At 37.7% G+C, this 19137-nt stretch overlaps 1 pseudogene; it reads left to right on the top strand.

Annotated features, from left to right (window-relative positions):
- The first annotated feature begins 1359 nt into the window (after positions 1-1359).
- Positions 1360-19137, top strand: part of LOC149194820 (uncharacterized) — a 58758-nt pseudogene continuing 40980 nt past the window's right edge.

Genomic DNA, 19137 nt, shown 5'->3' with positions numbered 1-19137 from the left:
TCCCAACAATAAATGCACATTTCCTTCAAGCATTTGAGAATTCTCTTGCATGTGCAGCTGAGTTGATCGGTTCCCTCTGGAACCGAGCAAAAATAACTTGCATGCATGCGCCACTTCTCCCAAGGCAGCATGCAAAGGCATCCCTTCTTTCAAGGACCTATGTTTAACAATTGGAGGTTACATGCAAGGGTCATTTCAGAAATCCCCCACCGAGTGTTGCTTTCCCTAGATTTGTGGAATGCGTGTCACAACCTCGATGTTATCAAAACTCATCAACTAGATGCTGCAGATCTCATTCCTCACATCAACCTTGCAGCTCTGACATCCCACATCGCATCTAGGAGCAATCGGCACACTCAACTTAGTTGTTTTGGGGAAAACCCGCTTCCCATGCCTTGTGTTGCATTTCTATCACTTTTTGTGTTTTCACTTGTACGAGTACTATTTTCTTGATTTATTTAAATGCTTGCTGTTTTTTAAATGTATATTAGCTTTTCCTAGCACCGTTTTAGTTTTCGTCAACATCTCATTGCTGTCGCACGCATGAAACTATTTTTCGCGAACTGTTGCCAATTCAGTGACTCACCTCACCCACATGCATGTTTTTCCATTTTCAGAATCTATCATTCACCATTCTCATGCATGATCATTCACTTATGCTTACACTTAGTATCAGCATGAATTTTCACTCACATTCACTTTCAATTGCCCGTGGGCGAGCCTAGCTCTGCCTTCCTCTTAAAAAATGTGCATTTATGCCCAGCTTTGCTCCGTAGTCATGCTTTGTGAAAGCCTAAGAGACAGTGACTATTGGCCGAGAAAATTGCATAATGCAGTCACTGAGCCTGCAACCATTGCCAGTTGATATTGTGCATTACACAATTCCAACAATCAACATCTACACCAGACTATGCATTGCACAGTTCCAACAGTCAGTTAGTCTCCCAGCAACCGAGGCTATGCCTTGTGCGGTCTTGGGAGTTAGTCTCCTGACACCTCGTCCGAAACTGCGCAACCTTAATGACCAGTCACACAAGCATGTTGCAAGTCAGTTCTCAAGTTCATTTTGGTTTTCGATTGACAAATTTCTTGCCATGAGTGTTTCCATGACACCAAGTATTATAGGTGCTCATTTGCCTCTCAGCAATGCAGGTACAATGGTTTCCAAGAGATCAGAGTTGAAGACAATGACCAAAGCATACCTTGAGATGTAGTCAATTAAGTGTCTATGAGATTGCCTACTCACGAAGAAATTAAGTTGTTCGTAGACAAGTATATCGAGATATGACAACAGCAACATCACAACGAGCAGCATCATGAATAGCAGTTGAAGGCAACATACCGAATGAAGTGAACGCAATGAATGCAAGAGGAAGTTTGTTGACAAAAGCAAGGCGGGACAAAGTTCCAAGATCAAGAAGATCCACTGATAACGAAAGAAAGTTTAGAGACTCAGGTTATGAGGTGACAACGCGATATGAAGGTCACGCGAAGATAGAGGATGGAACAAAGAAGGAGTTGTGTGAGCTGAACCAACAACTCAAGAAAGAACATGAAGTTGCACAGATAGGTCCATCCCAGCAGCTAACACAGAGCAGACATGGTGAGAAGTGTTGTTGATCGCATGCAATGGATTTAGCAGCATGCATGTCATTGTGCGCACACATGCAATCCAACCCATTCAACACACTCACCAAGGCAAAGACAAGAAGCATGTCTAGCTGGAGTTGAACATGTACTTCGGTAAAATGATGCACATGACCACTAGCACACACTTGAAGATCAACACAGATTCTATGCATGCGTGTGTTAGCAAATGAGTTGGATGAAGGGGCCAAACCAATGCACTGGTTGCGATGGAGGCAAGAGTTCGCTTGAGCAAGATTTCACCATGAGGTCCATGCACACCATCACGGATGACCAAGCTTGGCATCAACTCACCACCTTCACCATCACAAACATGTCAAATAATTGGTCTCATCACAGTGGACTGAGTGTCAGTGATGTCTTGCATAGCTTGCTCAAGCCGTGTTGTCTCACATGAGTACATGTGCATTGTAATGTTGAGTCATGTTAAATGTAAGTCAAGTGTCGATAGTTGGATGTAACAATCATAGATTAGGTGAAGAGTCATGAGGGTAGTTGAATTGTCACAAAGGGGAATGTCAAGGGTCACCCCACCCTTTCCTATAAATAGTCCCCCATAACTAATTGTATAGGATTTTGGTTAGCCAAGCTTCTGATGAGACGATCTTGGAAAGAGCTTGGACAATATTATAACGCACCTCGGCTTCTCCACTGCACAACGCTGGTTCATCTCTTTGGAGGAGCAGGCGAATGTGGCTGTAACATTCCATTGTTGGGGCTAGTGGGTTTACATAGATGTATTGTATGTTGGGAACTTACACTTCCTTAGATAATAAGAGCCAACATGTTTTCACACATTTATTGTATTTCTTGTAAGACTGATCTCTAACACTTGTAATTCATGTTGCTTTAACCTATGTTCTACATCTGAACTGATTCATTTGTTGTAATGCATAATCTATTAAGGAAATCTGTTGTATATGTTGTTAATGTTGTTCTGTCTATGTCAACTTCTCTACCAGACATCAAACAAACCTTTCACATGAACCTTGCTGCAACAACCGTTGCACTCTTTCTGACTGATCCGTGAGTGTTGTACGTGTTATCTTACCTTGTATGTTGTGACTACTGCATCCGAGTGGACTGCTTCGCCAGAAAATGTGTATGTCCTGTGTGTTGTGTGTTCCTATCCGAGTTGGTACCGATCCCTTTCAACCTAGAAATCACCTTCACCCTCATCGCAACCCACCTCTGTTAGAACCTCTCATACACCTTCCTTAACTCATTGCAACAATCACACCATTGCTACTGACATAGTTATCTCACTTTCCTTTGTGCGACATCGCGGTCAAGGCATTGCTTTACGACCCACTACTGGGAATCTTACACCAAACGATCTGAGGTCTAATTGGGACTTCTTACTGGGGAGATCCCCTTACATGTTGGCGGGTCCAGCACCATCAACAGGTTGGAACCTTGGGATATCAAAAGGGCTGAGGCATCATAATATCATAATATCAGAATATCAGAGTTCTTAACTAAGGTATTCTAAGTAGTTACGATCTCGAGTAGTTCCGATAGTACTATAAAGCACCGAGGAATGCCGAATAAGATTGACAAATAATTTTGTTGCAAAACCAAGGTTTGATGGGTCCTCTTCTCTCTCCTCTGGTAGGACACATGGTGGCATAAGATTTACTCTAGCTGAGGTGGCATCTGACGTTAGCATGATGTGGAAGTATGACAAGATACGCTGCAGGCTGATTCAATGTTATTGGGTGGCCTAATGTGCTAGATCTAGGTGCAACATGTCATCGCTATGATTCTGCCACGTGGAGTAATGACATCATATCAAAGGTTAGTATATCAGAGGATGAAGACCCTGTAACTTGAGTGCAAATAATTTTGAAAAGTTATGATGAAAGGGTATTCCAATATTGGGTTGGCACCTCATCAAGAGAATCCAAAGAATCAAGGGCGCAGATCAGTTAGCAAAGGAAGATTCCCCCAGTAGGAACAAAACACCTTAGCACCTAAAATCTAAGCTGCAAATCACAACTCATGGTCCCATGGAGGAGAAATGCTCAATTAGCTAAGCGTCACAGGAGCTAAGGATATCAAGGTTGAGAAATATTGTAATGTTCCACCTTTTTGAACTTATGATGTTGAGCTTATCCGATGATGCAGTACAATGATCTAAAGGATGTATGGGTCGACATCTATGAAATTGAATTTAGGATCAAAGAAGTTGATCATTGAAAGGGGCTAAACTTGCATAAGTCTCTGTAATAAGAAATTGAGGACACCATTTCTGGTAGAGATGAATTTGGTAGAATGAAGGAAGTAATTGGTTGCTCCATGTGCACGAATGTTTGTCATAAATGATAGCAAAGCGATTGCCTCTGTGAACTGTCAAAATTTGTGCAACGATAAATGAGAATGGGACTCTAGGAGGATTGGGTAGGTCACTTGAGAATTAATTTTCTCGGCATGGAGGTCTACGCAGTCAGATGATAAAGAATTGCAAGGTCCATCCATGTTTTTGTACTATGACAAGAAAATAACAGGAGACGCAACAGTGGCAAGGGAAGCGATGTGCAGGTATAGCTGGGGAGCTACAAGATAGACGACAAAGACTGCCTTGAGTGATTGGAGACTTCCACAATTTGTCATATTGTTAGTGATTTAGGGAGTCATACTGTCTAACATGTTTCATCTGTCCAACGTTTCAAATGGTGACTCCATCCATCATCAGGGACCATAGAGAGCCTTATGGGTAAATGAGTGTTGGATAGCCTTTTTATAGGAAACAATAGTTGAATGTTGGATTAATGGTCAAAAAATAAATAAATAAATAAGTAATATTTGACCAAATTTTGAGACCAAAAATTATTTGAATTAAATAAATAACCATATTTGGCCAATAATAATTATGATTTGGTGATTTTTCAAAATTTAAAATAGTAATTTTTTATTTTTTCTTGAAATAAGATTTTTATTTTATATTATAATAGAAAATTAAGAATTAGTTAAGAATTAAGATTTTTTTATTTATGAATAATACTAATTAAATGAAAGATAATTATATGAAATTCAATATATGAACAATTAATGAGAAATGGGTCCATCTAAATATATTATTAGATCATAGAAAAAAGAAATGGTAAAAGGGGGATCAATAAGAAACATTCATAATTACTAGGAGAGAGGAGGAATATAGGATATAAAGTAAATTAATAAAGGGAGGTTAAGGAGAAAAGGATTAAAGTGGAGAAAAAATTAGGAGTAAAGGTGAAAAGAGAGAAGAAAGAAAGGTAAAGGGTTAATATAAAATAAGATGCAGAGTGAAATTTTAGATAAAGATTCTAAAAGATGACCATAAAAAAACTTTAAGATGAAGATAGGTATGAAGAGGAGGAAGACAGTGATTAGGGATGGGTTAAGATTCAATGGTTGAGATGGTGGATGATGGGTTTTTGGGAATGGTTGAGCTTATAACCATCTTCTGTGTTAAAGTTATTAGGGTTCTTCTCGATTTCGAGGGCTTCTCGAATAATACGAGAGTTGTAGAAAGGTTCAAGGGCTAAAATTTTATATTGATTGAAACAAATTATGTGTTTAGATTTATGAGAGTGTTTAGCTATGGTAGACTTTGAAAGCTAATTGTGGTTGGTGTCAGAAATGTGTTCCTTGAGGCGGGCCTTGAAAGGTTGACCCGTTTGACAAATGTAACCTTTACCGTAGGAACATGGAATTTTGTAAACTCCTAACCCTTGCATGGGATCTGAAGTGTCTTTGGCCAACCGGAACAATTAATTTAGGTTTTTGGGTGTCTAAATACAGCTTTTATGCTTTTTTTAGCCAAAATTTTAGTAATAAGATCTATGGTCCCTTTGATATAAGGGAGGGTTACAAGGCCACAAGAGGAAGAGCAGTCTGACTTTTTGGGTTTGGGGTGAACAACAGACTAGATAGATTTAGAGGTATGGGCATAGGAATAGCCATTAGCTTTGAAAGCCTTGACTAGATGGGATTTTTAAGCTGACATAATCTGGGGGCGAATATTTTTAAGGCTCTAGAGAAGAGTTTTTTAGAATGCCATCATTTTGGGATGGGTGGTGATGAGGGAGGGCATGAAGGTAACAATCCATGTGAGTCTTCTTTTTGTAAACTTGATGTGATAGGGAACCACTAGGGAGGAGGGTGACAAGGGCATCTAAGAGAGGAAGTGATTTATTGGATTCAATTTCCATAGTGAACTGGATGTGAGGGGAAATGCTATTCAGATGGGTATGAAAGGCATCCAACATAGGACGATCGTGTTTCCAAATCACAAAGGTATCATCCACATACTGGAACCATAATTTGGGTTTGAGATATCAAGAGTCGAGGGCTCTGGTTTCAAAGTGCTCCATAAAGATGTTAGCCACTACCGGAGACAGGGGGAACCCATAGTTGTTCATTCAGTATGTTCATATATGGTGCCTTTGAAAAAGAAGAAGGTGGAGGTTAGGAAAATTTGGATTAGGTTAAGGGTTTCAAGGTCAACAAGCTGGGAGATGAAGTGCAGAGCTTTAGGGACAGGGATCTTGGTGAAAAGGGAAAGAATGTCAAAACTGACCAGCAAGTCATTCTCATTAATTGGGATGGGTTTGGTATTTCCAATGAAATCAACAGAATCCTTGATATAAGAGGGAGTACAACCCACAATTTGTTGAAGGTTGGTGGCCAGATAACGACTCAAGGCATGGTTGGGAGCTCCAATGGCATTTACAATGGGATGAAGGGGAATATCTTGTTTATGGATTTTCCGTTGACCATAAATTTTCGGAGTTTGTGGGGTGTCGGGAATGAGCTTACATTGAATGGGTACATGGATGGAGGAGGAATTTATGACCTTCTTAATAAGTGAGGTAATAACACTGAGGGGGTTCTTCAGAAGGATTTTATAGGAAAAAGATGACAAGGGATCATTCATATTAGCATCATAATCTGTAGAGTTCATGGTAACCGTAGCATTACATTTATCCGCTTTAAGGAAAAGGATATGAGGGCTATCATTGAGGTGCTTGATGGGAAGGGAATCACCTTTATATAAGTTAAGGCGAGGCAGTTTAGCGTGACATAAAATTCTTCCACAGTCTTATTGAATTTAATTAGCAATGTGTGAAGGGAGTTTTTGGGCCATAAGCTCAATGGAGCACATTATTTCTTCAAAGGGAATCTTGCGAGGAGCAAGAGTGAAGTTGAAGACCTTTTCTAGTAATTGGAGGGTGGGGGGATTGATGGAGAACAAGCAGAGGGCCTAGAGAACCTCTCCTCGCTCTCCATCGATACCCCCACCCTCCATTGACTAGAAAAGGCTTCAACTTTGCTCTTGCTCCTCGCAAGATTCCCTTTGAATAAATATTGTGCTCCATAGAGCTTATGGCCCAAACCCTCCCTTCGCACATTGATGAAGAAATTCAGCAAGACTATGGAAGAATTTTACGTCGCGCTAAACTGCCTCATCAAGTGCCTCAATGATAACCCTCATATCCTTGTCCTTAAAGCGGATAAACGTAATTCTATGGTTATCATGAACTCTGTGGATTATGATGCTAAGATGAATGATCTCTTGTCATTTTCTTCCTATAAAATCCTTCTGAAGAACCCCCTTAGTTCTCTTTCCTCACGTATTATGAAGGTCATAAAGTCCTCCTCCATCCCTATACCCATTAAATGTAAGCTCATTCCCCAGGCCCCCCAAAATCCGAAAATTTATGGTCAACCAAAAATCCATAAACAAGATATTCCCCTTGGTCCCATTTCCAGTTCCATTGGAGCTCGCACCCACACCCTGAGTCATTATCTGGACACCAACCTTCAACAATTTATGGGTTCTACTTCCTCCTACATCAAGGATTCTGCTGATTTCATTGAAAAGACCAAACCCATCCTAATTGGTGAGAATGAATTGCTGGTCAGTTTTGACGTTGTTTCCCTTTTCACCAAGATCCCTGTCCCTGAAGCTCTGCACTTGATCTCCCAGCTTGTTGACCCTGAAACCCTCAACCTAATCCAAATTTTCCTAAACTCCACCTTCTTTTCGTTCAAAGGCAACATATATGAACAGATTGAAGGAAAAACTATGGGTTCCCATTGTCTCTGCTAATGGCTAACATCTTTATGGAGCACTTTGAAATCATAGCCCTCAACTCTTGACATCTCAAACCCAAATGATGGTTTTGATTTGTGGATGACACCTTTGTCACTTGGCAACATGACCATCCTATGTTGGATGCCTTTGATACCCATATGAATAGAATTTCCCCTCACATCAAGTTCATTATGGAAATTTAATGCAACAAATCACTCCCTTTCTTAGATATCCTTGTTACCCGCCTCTCCAATGGTTCCCTCTCATATCAAGTTTACATAAAGAAGACTCACACAGATCATTACCTTCATGCCCTCTCTCATCACCACCCATCCCAAAAGGATGGAATTCTAAAAATCCTCTCCTACAGAGCCTTAAAAATATCTGCCCCCAGTTTATGTCTGGTGACAAATCCCATCTACTCAAGGCTTTCAAAGCTAATGGCTATTCCTCTTCCCAAATCTCTAAATCTATCTAGTCTAGCTCTCACACCAAACCCAAAAAGTCAGACACCTCTTCCTCTTGTGGCCCATTAACCCTCCTTTATATCAAAGATACCATAGATCTTATTGCTAAAATTTTGGCTAAGAAAAGGATAAAATTCGTATTTAGACCCAACAAAACCCTCAAGCAATTGTTTGAATCAGTCAAAGACAGTTCAGGTCCCATGCAAGGATCAGGAATTGAAACAATTCCATGTTCCTATGGTAAAGCCTACATTGGTCAAATGGGTTGACCTTTCAAGGCCTGTCTCAAGCAACACATTGCTGACACCAACCACAACTGGATTTCAAAGTCTACCATAGCTGAACACTCTCAGAAATATAGGCTCTTATTTTTGTTCGATAAATCTAAAATCATAGCCTGTGAATCTTTCTACAACTCTCGTATTATTCGAGAAGTCCTCAAAATCAAGAAGAACCCTAATAAATTTAATAGAGAGGATGGTTATAAGCTCATCCATTCCTGGAAACCCGTCATCCACCATCTCACCCATTGAATCTTAACCCATCCCTGATCCCCGTCTTCCTCCTCTTTATCCCTCCCTTCATCTTAAATTTTTTTGATGGTCATCTTTTAGAATCTTTATCTATAATTACACTCTTCATCTTATTTTATATTAACCCTTTAGCTTCCTTTATTCTCTCTTTTCACCTTTACTCCTAATTTTTTTCTTTGCTTTAATCATTTTCTCCTTAACCTCCCTTTATTAATTTATTTTATATCCTATATTCCTCCTCTCTCCTAGTCATTATGAATGTTTCTTGTTGATCTCCCTTTTACCATTTCTTTTTAATCTATGATCTAATAATATATTTAGATGGACCAATTTCTCATTAATTGTTCATATATTTAATTTCATATAATTATCTTTCATTTAATTAGTATTATTCATAAAAAAAAAATCTTAATTCTTAACTAATTCTTAATTTGCTATTAAAATATAAAATAAAAATCTTATTTCAAAAAAAAATTTACTATTTTAAATTTCCAAAAATCACCAAATCATAATTATTATTGGCCAAATATGGTTATTTATTTAATTCAAATAATTTTTGGTCTCAAATTTTGGTCAAATATTATTTATTTATTTTTTCACTGTTAATCCAACATCCAAACATTGTTTCCTATAAAAGGGTTATCCAACACTTGTTTACCCATAAGGCTCTCTGTGGTCCCTGATGACGGATGGGGTCACCATCTGAAACGTTGGACATATCACGCATGTTACAGAGTATGATTCCAGTGGAACAAAATCATCCCTTGTAATGAAGAAGAGGGAGAGTTGAGCTAATTGCGAGAGTGTTGTGTTGTGAGAGGTTTTCACAAGGAGAATACTATGTGAAACAACAAGTGCAGTGAGATCGTGTGTGGAGAATTGTAAGGTTAGAGTTGAAGAGTAGTCAACAGAGAGCCCTTGACAGAGGAGGCATAACACAGAGGAAGTGTTGCTATGAGCAGTAAGAAAATATTTGTTGCATGTGAGAATAGAAGAGTGAGTGCATAAGTTGAATACGCAAACAACCATTTTGGTATTTTACTTGTAATATTGTATGCCTCTGTTTTCAGTTTGAAAATTGTATGAAATAGTATAATAGTGGCAAGAGAAGATCGGTCCCTGCACACTGAAGAGGTTGGTGCCTATTGGAAAGTTTGTGCTTGCTAACCAAAAGGGGTTTGTGCCTCTTGGTTGGTGCTCACAAAAAACATATGTAATTAAGTGGGTGCTTAATTGAAATCATAAACAAACAACAAATTCGGTGGTTTTTTTTGCCTCTGGATTTCCAGATGAAAAACACTGTGTCAAATGTGTGTGTGTGTTTCTCATGTGATTGTTGTATGAACATGTTTGTTTGAAATAGTTGATTCACTACTTTAGCGAATGATTTCTCTCACAACTGAAAGAATATAGGAAGGGACTATAAGCATAACAAAAATAAATAAAAGAGTTTCATAATTACTGATTCACCCCCCCCCTCAGCAATTCCTTATTAAAACACAAGTCACTTCTACTACATGTACACACACTGAACAAATCTTCCCTCTAGGTTAGCCAATACTTCAGCTCCAATCTTCCTTCTAGTATACTCTTTCATCCATTAAAGAGCTACTCACAAGGCTCCAACCTTCATGCAATCTTTAATTATCTTCTTCACTTCAAGACTGGTTGTCTAGAGCTACTTTTAGTAGCCAACACATTACCCTCCACTAGACCAATCGTAACCAATTATTTACTACAAGTTCTGCTCCAATGAAGGCTCTTGATCAACAAATCAATCCTCCAAATTGGCTCCCACGGGATGCTACACAAAACGAATCTAAACTGATCCAAAAATTGGATCCAACACCTACAAACAAGAACCAAAACACATACCTTTGTTCTTTGTTTAAGGTATCCTTGACTGCTTGCAATATGGGTCTAGTTAGGGCACAAAACACAATCCTAACAAACCTCATAAAAACCATGCAACAATCCTTATACTACTGTGAATTCCCTTCTTCCTCAGGCCTTTAGCCTACATTGTCTATCCCATTACTTTAGCACATTATAATAGGCCTTACGACCCTCCTGTCTTGCCCAGATCATGCTTGCAGTGGCTCTAGGGCATGCAACTTACCCTAAACAGTGATCTCTACCCTCATAAAAGACTTAAACATCATGTTCTAGTTGCATCCCTCTAGCAAGGTACCTCTTTCCTCCTTCCAACAATTTGTCCTCCTAAGAATGACACTGAAATAGCCTTCAATTCCTACGTTGTTCTGTCCCTCCCTACTGCGGTCTAGAACATAAGTATCTCCCTATCCAACAAGCTCTTTGTGAGGTAAGTGTTGCAAAAATGGATGAGAGTAAATGACCTCCACTCACCTCTTATTTATACACTTAAATATGGCTCCTCAAAATGTCTAACAAAGGCTTGTACAACTGTCACATGCCTTCTTAACACCAAGGCAACCTAGACTCCTCATGTGCAAACCAACACTTAGACTTCAAAAATTCATAACTTCATTTATAGAGCTTCAATTTGAGTGATATTCAAAGCGTCATAATTTGCATGACAAGATCTATCACCTCAAATTTTATCATGCTCAAATTTTTCATGGTTTTGGCCCAAATCTCAATGGGTAAAAAACCTCAAGCTTAGGTTCCAAGCCCACAAGTGACTCTTGTGGCACTTTTCCCTCCAAACCCTGAACCCTAAGGCTTGGAGTACCTCACAAGCTACTCAAAAATAATAACTCCCTCTTAGTGAGGGAGGTACTTCCAATATTAGGAAGTAACTCATCTTCATCATCACTACTCGCGACACACCCAACTCTTGGCACTCAAAATTGCAACAATTCCTATTCTGTGAAATATGCCTCTCTTAGTAGTTTCACTATCACTGTCGGAAGCACCCTGATTCTTCTTCTTTTCCTGTATCTCTTTCCAATCCTTCCATCATTCCTTCTTGGTAGTTGTAGGAGTACTCTTAATCCCCACTGACCACACACTCTTCTTGGGATGCAAAGTCTCCCTTTGAACCTGCAAGCTCCCTCTCAAACTCGACCCCATCTAAGTCTTTGGAACCTTTACCTTCTTCTCGGGAACCTATACCTACTCCTATGAAGCTTGCACTTGTACATGTTTCTCTAGAACCTACACTTGCTCTGCCTACTTCTTGTGATCCACAGGCTTTCCCACCAACTTATATAGACAATGCTCTTTGACTTCAAGCACGATACTAGTGGAGCTAGAGCTTGTAGGCCTGAGTCTTTCCTTCCCATCCTAGAGAAAGACCTAAAACCCCTTATTCTCGATCATTAAGAAAAATATAATGCTATATCTGAGTCTTGGTATAAACAATACATCCTGGAACCGCATCACATGACCTGTCTCCATCCTGAATGGCACAAATTATGATCCTTAGATCTAATTCTGACTCTTGTCACCCAACACCATGTGCAACTTCGAGTCCCATTCATCTAGAGTCTCAAAACCTCTTGTGACCCTATGATATGTTTCATCGCACAACTGTCCATGTACCACCCATCATCAACCATAGTACCCTGCGAGAAATGAGAGATCATGACAAAGTCCTCCTCCTCCAATCTCTTGGTGAGATCCTTTATCTGAGCATAAGTGGAAAAACCGGTGACCTACTTGAATTTCTTCTTCTCCTCATATCCCTTCTCCTTCATCGGACATCCTAACAAAAAATGACCAATCTTGCCACAGTTGAAACACTTGAACTTACTCAAGTCATTTTTCTGTTAACCCTTCATTTGCGTTGCAAGTGCCACGTCATGATCAAAAGTCTTCTTCTTTGGATGAAGATACTCATCTCGCAACTCTTCCTAAATGAATTCATGCCATAGCCTATTCATGTCTAAAAACTTCTCTCTAGCAACAATCCCTTTGATGAACCCTTTCAAAACAATCCTCACCATATTAGAATATAAAATAGTCACACCGGTAGATGCAAGCTCATATTTTACCAAGAGACAATCTCATCAAATACAAAGTCACTCCTTCACCCTTTATCATCTTGTTGGACTTCAAATTATCCTCCAATATCAATACCTGATTCTCATTCTTATTCTGGAACAAATTTTGAAGATCCATCCACATCTGATGTTCAATCTTCTTCATGGAAAAATGAGGTATTAGGCCATCCTTCACGCCATCTAGGATGATCAATCTCCCTCTCATATCCAAATCATTCTACAGTTCCAGCCCCTTTGGGTTAGTTGGCTTTTTGATGGCTATCTTGATAAACTCCCAAATCCTGTTAACGTGCAAGACCAACTTAATTCTTTCCTTCCATACATTATAGTTTAACAACCCCTCCAACTGTCCTCATACAGGATACCATCTTGCAACTTAGACATTGTCACCTAAAATGGGACCAACTCCCTCTTAATATGTACTTCGATGTGCACAACTCTCATTCACTAAACTCCAAATAGCTCAGACATGCTCTGATACCATGTTGAATTTCCATGATCTTCGGTCTAGGTTAGAATCTTAAAATCGTTGACGTAGCACCAAACAAAGAATCTCAATAAGAACTACTTTGCACAATGGAAAATGTTAAACAGTAAATCACATATGCACATGTATAAAATTTTTTAGCAGAATTGTGCAATAATCTACAACCCAATATTCATTATATTAAACCAGATCTGAATAATACAACAGCCTATGGTATATAAGAAACAATGATAAACTTCGCTTCAGCTTCTATGTCGTATATTTTCCTGTCGATGCTTCACTTTTGTACTGCTCACTAGCTACCTCTTAGTCCTAAAGGAAAACACATGGAGACTCTAGGAGGGATGCCACGTAACACTATTGCAAGTCACTTCTGCTACATGTATACGGGCAGATCAAATATGCTCTCTAGGCTAGCCAATACCTAAGCTCCAATCTACCTTCTAGTAGCCTCTTTCATCCATTAAATAACCATTCATAAGGCTCCAAACTTCACCCAATATTAATCTATCTTCGTCACTTCAAGACTGCTTGTCTAGGGCTACTTTGGGTAGCCAACATGCTGCCGTCGACCAGACCAATGGCACTGAATTCTTCGCTGCAAGATCTACTCCAGTGAAGGATCTTGATCACTGAATCAAGCATCCAAATTGACTCCCATGGGATGCTACAGAAAAGCGATCCAAAATGATCCAAAACTTGGATCCAACACCTACAAACAAGCACCAAAACGCATACCTCTATTCATTTTTTAGGGTCTTCTTGACTACTTGCAATCTGGATCTGGTTAGGGCACAAAACACAGTCCTAACATCCCTCATAAAACCATGCAATATTCTTTCTACTACTGTGGGTTTTGTTCTTCCTCATGCCTTTAGCTGATGTTGTATTCTCCATTACTTCAACACCTTAGAACAGGCGTTATGACCCTCCTGTTTTTCCCATAATAGGGTTGTTATGTCTCTAGGGCATGCGACTTACCCTAAATAGGGATATCCACCCTCAAACAACCCTTAAAGATCTTGTTCTATCTACGACCCTCTAGACAGGTACCTTGGCCCTCCTTCCAACGCTTTGGCCTCCTAAGAACGACCTAGAAACAACCTTCAATGCCCATGTTGTTATCTCCCTCCTTTCTGCAGCCTAGAACAAAATTATATCCCTCTCCAATGAGCTCTTTGTGAGGTAAGTGTTGCACAAATGAATCAGCCTAAATGACCTCCACTCACCTCTTATTTATACACATAAATAGGGCTCCCCGAAACATCTAACATGGGCTTGTACAACTGTCACATGCCTTCTTAATGACAAGAAGGCCTAGACTCCTCATTTGCAAACCCACACTTAGGGTTCAAAAATTCATAACTTCATTTCTAGAGCTTTGATTTGAGTGATATTCGAAGCGTTGGAATTGAGACACCAAGTTCTATCACTTCAAATTTTATTGTGCTCAAATTATTCATGCTTTTGGCCCAAATCCTGATGGGTGTAAAACCCCAGGCTTGGGTTCCAACCCCACAAGTTACTCTTGCGATTATTTTCCCTCCAAACCCTCAACCCTAGTGTTTGGAGTACCTCCCAAGCTATTCAAAAATCAACAAATTTTTTTTTTCCTCCAATGTTAAAGACAATTTGGGTAAAAATCCTCCTATAACCAAATGCAAGAACATATATCATAATCATTCCTTGAATTTCGCCCTCAAATATATTCCATTAACTTTATTGTGCATGACTTATCTTAACAATAGTCCACACCAATCTATGTGATTCTTCTTTAATCATTAACACGTGTGAAACATATATGATCACAAGCTTCCAAATCACTTTCTTTATGGTGTGACAATGTAACCATACGTCCTATAGTAATTCTCCAACCATCTACCTTCCAAACAACACATCATGCAGTAATTTCGTGACCCTACAACCCTTATGTTTGCAACGTCCCAAAGTGATGAAAGTGAAAACCATAACCTACTATAGATGTTGTTGTGAGGATGCATAATATGTTTTTTGAAATGAAAACCAATTATTTTTTATTGGTAAATTTAAATTATCCAATGAGTTAATCCATGTAGATTGAAAGAGGAAATTTGTATGCTATTCAGGTACATGCATAGATCTGATGGATGGGATTGATCTAGTTGAGAAAAATTGGTTCCCATGACCATACCCAACCGAAGGGATCAGACGATGTTTCATTATCATAAGAATTTGTTCTTAGCATCAACACTCTTTGAAGATAACAGTTCACCTAACACCATCTATATGTTTTTCTTTCTATGGACGATTTGATCAACATCACCATTAATTAGAGCCAATTGCATAGCTGAGACCAACTCTAGGTTTTGTTACTCTGTCAAGGATTCAATTTAAGCACCTCACTAATTGAAGGTCTTATTTTTGTTACTTTGTCAAGAGTTTAATTTCAACACCATCACCCATTCAAGGCCGTGTTGCACTAATTTTTTTTTTTTCTATGACCTATCACATCCATGTACTTATGTGCTCAAAGCATCACATTTAACTGGAAACATTCACGGGATAATGAAGAAAACTACATAATGGAAAATAATAATGTTATGAATGTGTAACAACCAATAAATATCACAACAAGATTTGAAGATAATGATACTTTATTCAAGAAAAGAGTGGCTATAAATTTTATAGATAAATTGGAAGGGGAAATTCAAATTATTTAGAACCAGAAGAGCTTCAGAATTCAAATGTAGACATGGGGAACTCTCGTGGTCTTTATGGACCCAAACCTGTAGGAATTTTTTATTTATTAAATTGCATTGCATCATGCATGAGAAAAATATTTATGATGCTACTGTTGCATTTGAACCAAACCATCATTTAGAAAATGAACATTGTCATTAGGTATTCTAAAATTGGAAAATTTTCCTGTGCTTTCGAAAGCTTTCTTTCTATCGAGGAATTTTTTTTGTTTGTTTAATATTTCAGCAAATTTTGTAGGTCCATTAGAAGATAAATACACTTTATCACATTTTGAGCCTATATCCATCATTTCAATCCTTCTATAAACATTTTATGGGATTAGAACCGTAAAATTTCATATTTTTATTGTCAAAATTGGTGGTAAAGAATGTACTTCAAAAGATAATTTCTCTTAGGCACGTAAGAGATCATTTTATTGAGGATAATACAAGTTCATGTTCTAAATCATCGTTAAATTGAATCAGGAATTTTAAGGTACTTTGTACTTTATTTCTCAAATTAATTACAAGAAGATTTATTATAAAATGACTTCCCTAAAATTTAGGTAAAAAATCAAGTCATTGTAACCACACTTTAGAATGTATAATAGGTAGTACCTTACACATTAAGGTGACACAAAAACCAACAAAGAATGATATAGTTGAAGAAAGTGCAACCAAGATTGAGACCTATGCATACAATCAAGTGGGCGAGTACAAGTGAGCATGTCAATAGAAAAATGGGTAAATTATGAAATGAATTACAAAACACATATCAATAAATCAAAGATTTGCAAGAGTAAAATCATGAATTGAAAAATTAAATTAAAGAACTTGAGTGGGATTTTTAAGGAAAATAAAACATCACTGATCACAAGGTTGATAAGCCAGTGTCAAAAAATAATAATCGGAGTGATCTAGATATGAAGGATCAATTCCTTGATGCACTTTAGATTAAATTATGTGAAGTGAAAAATCAACGTGATGACATTGTTTATGCAACATTAACAACTATTATTAATGAAACTTTTGACATAGCGAACCTCATACATAAATATAATGCAATTTGTGATACAGACGAACTCACCTGAAATGTCAATGTAAGTTGTCACATAGAGGAGCTATTAGATAAGATTGATGAGACACATGATACAGAGGATATTATCCAAAAGTTTAATGAAACATGTTATGAAAATGAAATCATGCAAAATTTTATGCAATTTGTGACACAAAAGACATAGTGCAGGTGATTGATGCTCATTGAGGTATCGAAGATTTGGTTGATGTGGAATCATGCAATGAATTGGTACATAAAATAATGAATGAAGTCGAATCACAAAATTATGAAAACAACATTGTCAAAACATGTGAAAAAGAAATGAAAAAAAGAAATTGTATTTCTACAATGTTTATTAGACCTTGAGAGGAGTTATCATTCAATAGATGTTGACTTGGATTGGGATAAACAAAGGAAAAATACCTCATATTCCATATTTTTATAAACTAGTTAAGTCTATGACTGAAGGATATCTTCAAGATGTCTATTATTCTCAAAAGAAAAAATCCCAAAGACTTGGTCACATGGAGAGTCATAGTTTTGATCTCCATCCTTATACGTATTGTGGGAAGATAAATCATTTCTTAGAAAAAATTTAAAACAAAAAGTAGGTTTAAAATATACATAATTAGAAATTAATAAATTGTAAAATCTGGAATAAATGGATAAAATAATTGCATCAATCTTACCATCAACTCAAGATAGAGGTAATGAAATAGAAGAAAGAGGAAAAGGAAAATAAAAGAAGCTATCAAGAAATTATTCTAGAAGTTTTTGGGTATGACACACATCCAATTCTTCCCTAAATTCAAAGATTGTACTATCCACACCTAAAGGGTGGGCGGGGTGTGGGGGCCAAATGGTAAAAGAAACTTTGTTACAACTTTAAGTGGGGGATAAAATTGATGAAGTCAAATTGGTTGGTGGTAATCCACAAAAAACATATTATTTCAATGAAGATGGTTAGTGGTAGACCAAATACCACCACATTATTCAAAATTCGATTGATTGGTGGTCATTAAAAAATCCCTAAAAAATACCTTACTCAAACTCAATTTTTAGAACATCCTAATGTTGCATCTCTTTTTAGATACTAAAGGATAACCTTTTGAGGTCCTTTGTGGTGGTTCAACATGTCCTCAATGTACCTAGATGCCTAGAGGATTTATTTAGCACTCAAGGCCTGGGTTTGTTCTCTTGATTGTGTCGAGAGACCTAAGTTCTATACCTAGTGCTTGAAATATCCTGGTGATCATTATATCAGTATTGAAAGGAGAATGAACCCTTTCATAGGTAGACTATAATCATTTGAGGTCTTATTCATGATCCTTAAGCCCTAGAACACACCTAAAGCATCAAGAGGGCAAACATATTTTTAAGGAATCATGTTTAGCTCCATATGTGAAAAATATTTGTAATTGGGATAAAGGTTGGCCCCTCCCTTCATGTCATCAAGGGACTTAATTAATACTAGTATTTATTATGGAGTTGAAGTTTAAGAATCTATTCTTATGCCATAAGGTTATTGATTCCTTTTTATGATCACTATTAAGGGCCTCAGGGTGTTGTTTCCATACCACAAACATGGTCAAGGCCTCCATGCCCAATTATGTCACATAAAACGTCTTATTGAAATTTATAACTACAAGGGGAAATACCCCCAGTGACATCTTACATCCCTATGCCTAAGTTTTATGCATGGGTCTTAACACAAAAAAATCATGAATGATAAAGCACATTCTTGTTAGAGTAGCCTCTAGAAACATTCAAGTATGCTTGTTATGTGCTTCGCAAGAACATGAACATGCTTGAAGACATTTTCATGTTCATTCCATTTATATTTTCGAGATAGGAGATTTTTGAATAACTATTTCACATCCAAAAATCACGTAAACTAATCACCACCCTGGGAAAATGGGACCAACCACCCACTGAAAGTAATGTTATGGGTTTGGAATTTCACCCACTCATACCTATGGGTGTAGCTTAATCAAATGATATTTGTAATGTTATTCATGAAGCTACACATATAAGCCTACAATGTAGATTCCTTTAATATATATTGAAGTTGTTATTTTTAATACATTTTTTAGTAACATATATCATAATAGTAAAATGCATATATCTTTTGTTCTTGTTATATAAAAAAAAGTAAAAAACGATG

Source organism: Pinus tabuliformis, chromosome 2_2 (assembly GCF_031772625.1).
Source record: "Pinus tabuliformis cultivar Carrire ecotype Pingquan chromosome 2_2, CPIR1, whole genome shotgun sequence".
Taxonomy (NCBI): Eukaryota; Viridiplantae; Streptophyta; class Pinopsida; order Pinales; family Pinaceae; genus Pinus; species Pinus tabuliformis.
Note: the sequence above shows the minus strand (reverse complement) of the source record. Positions and strands in the feature narration are given on the sequence as shown.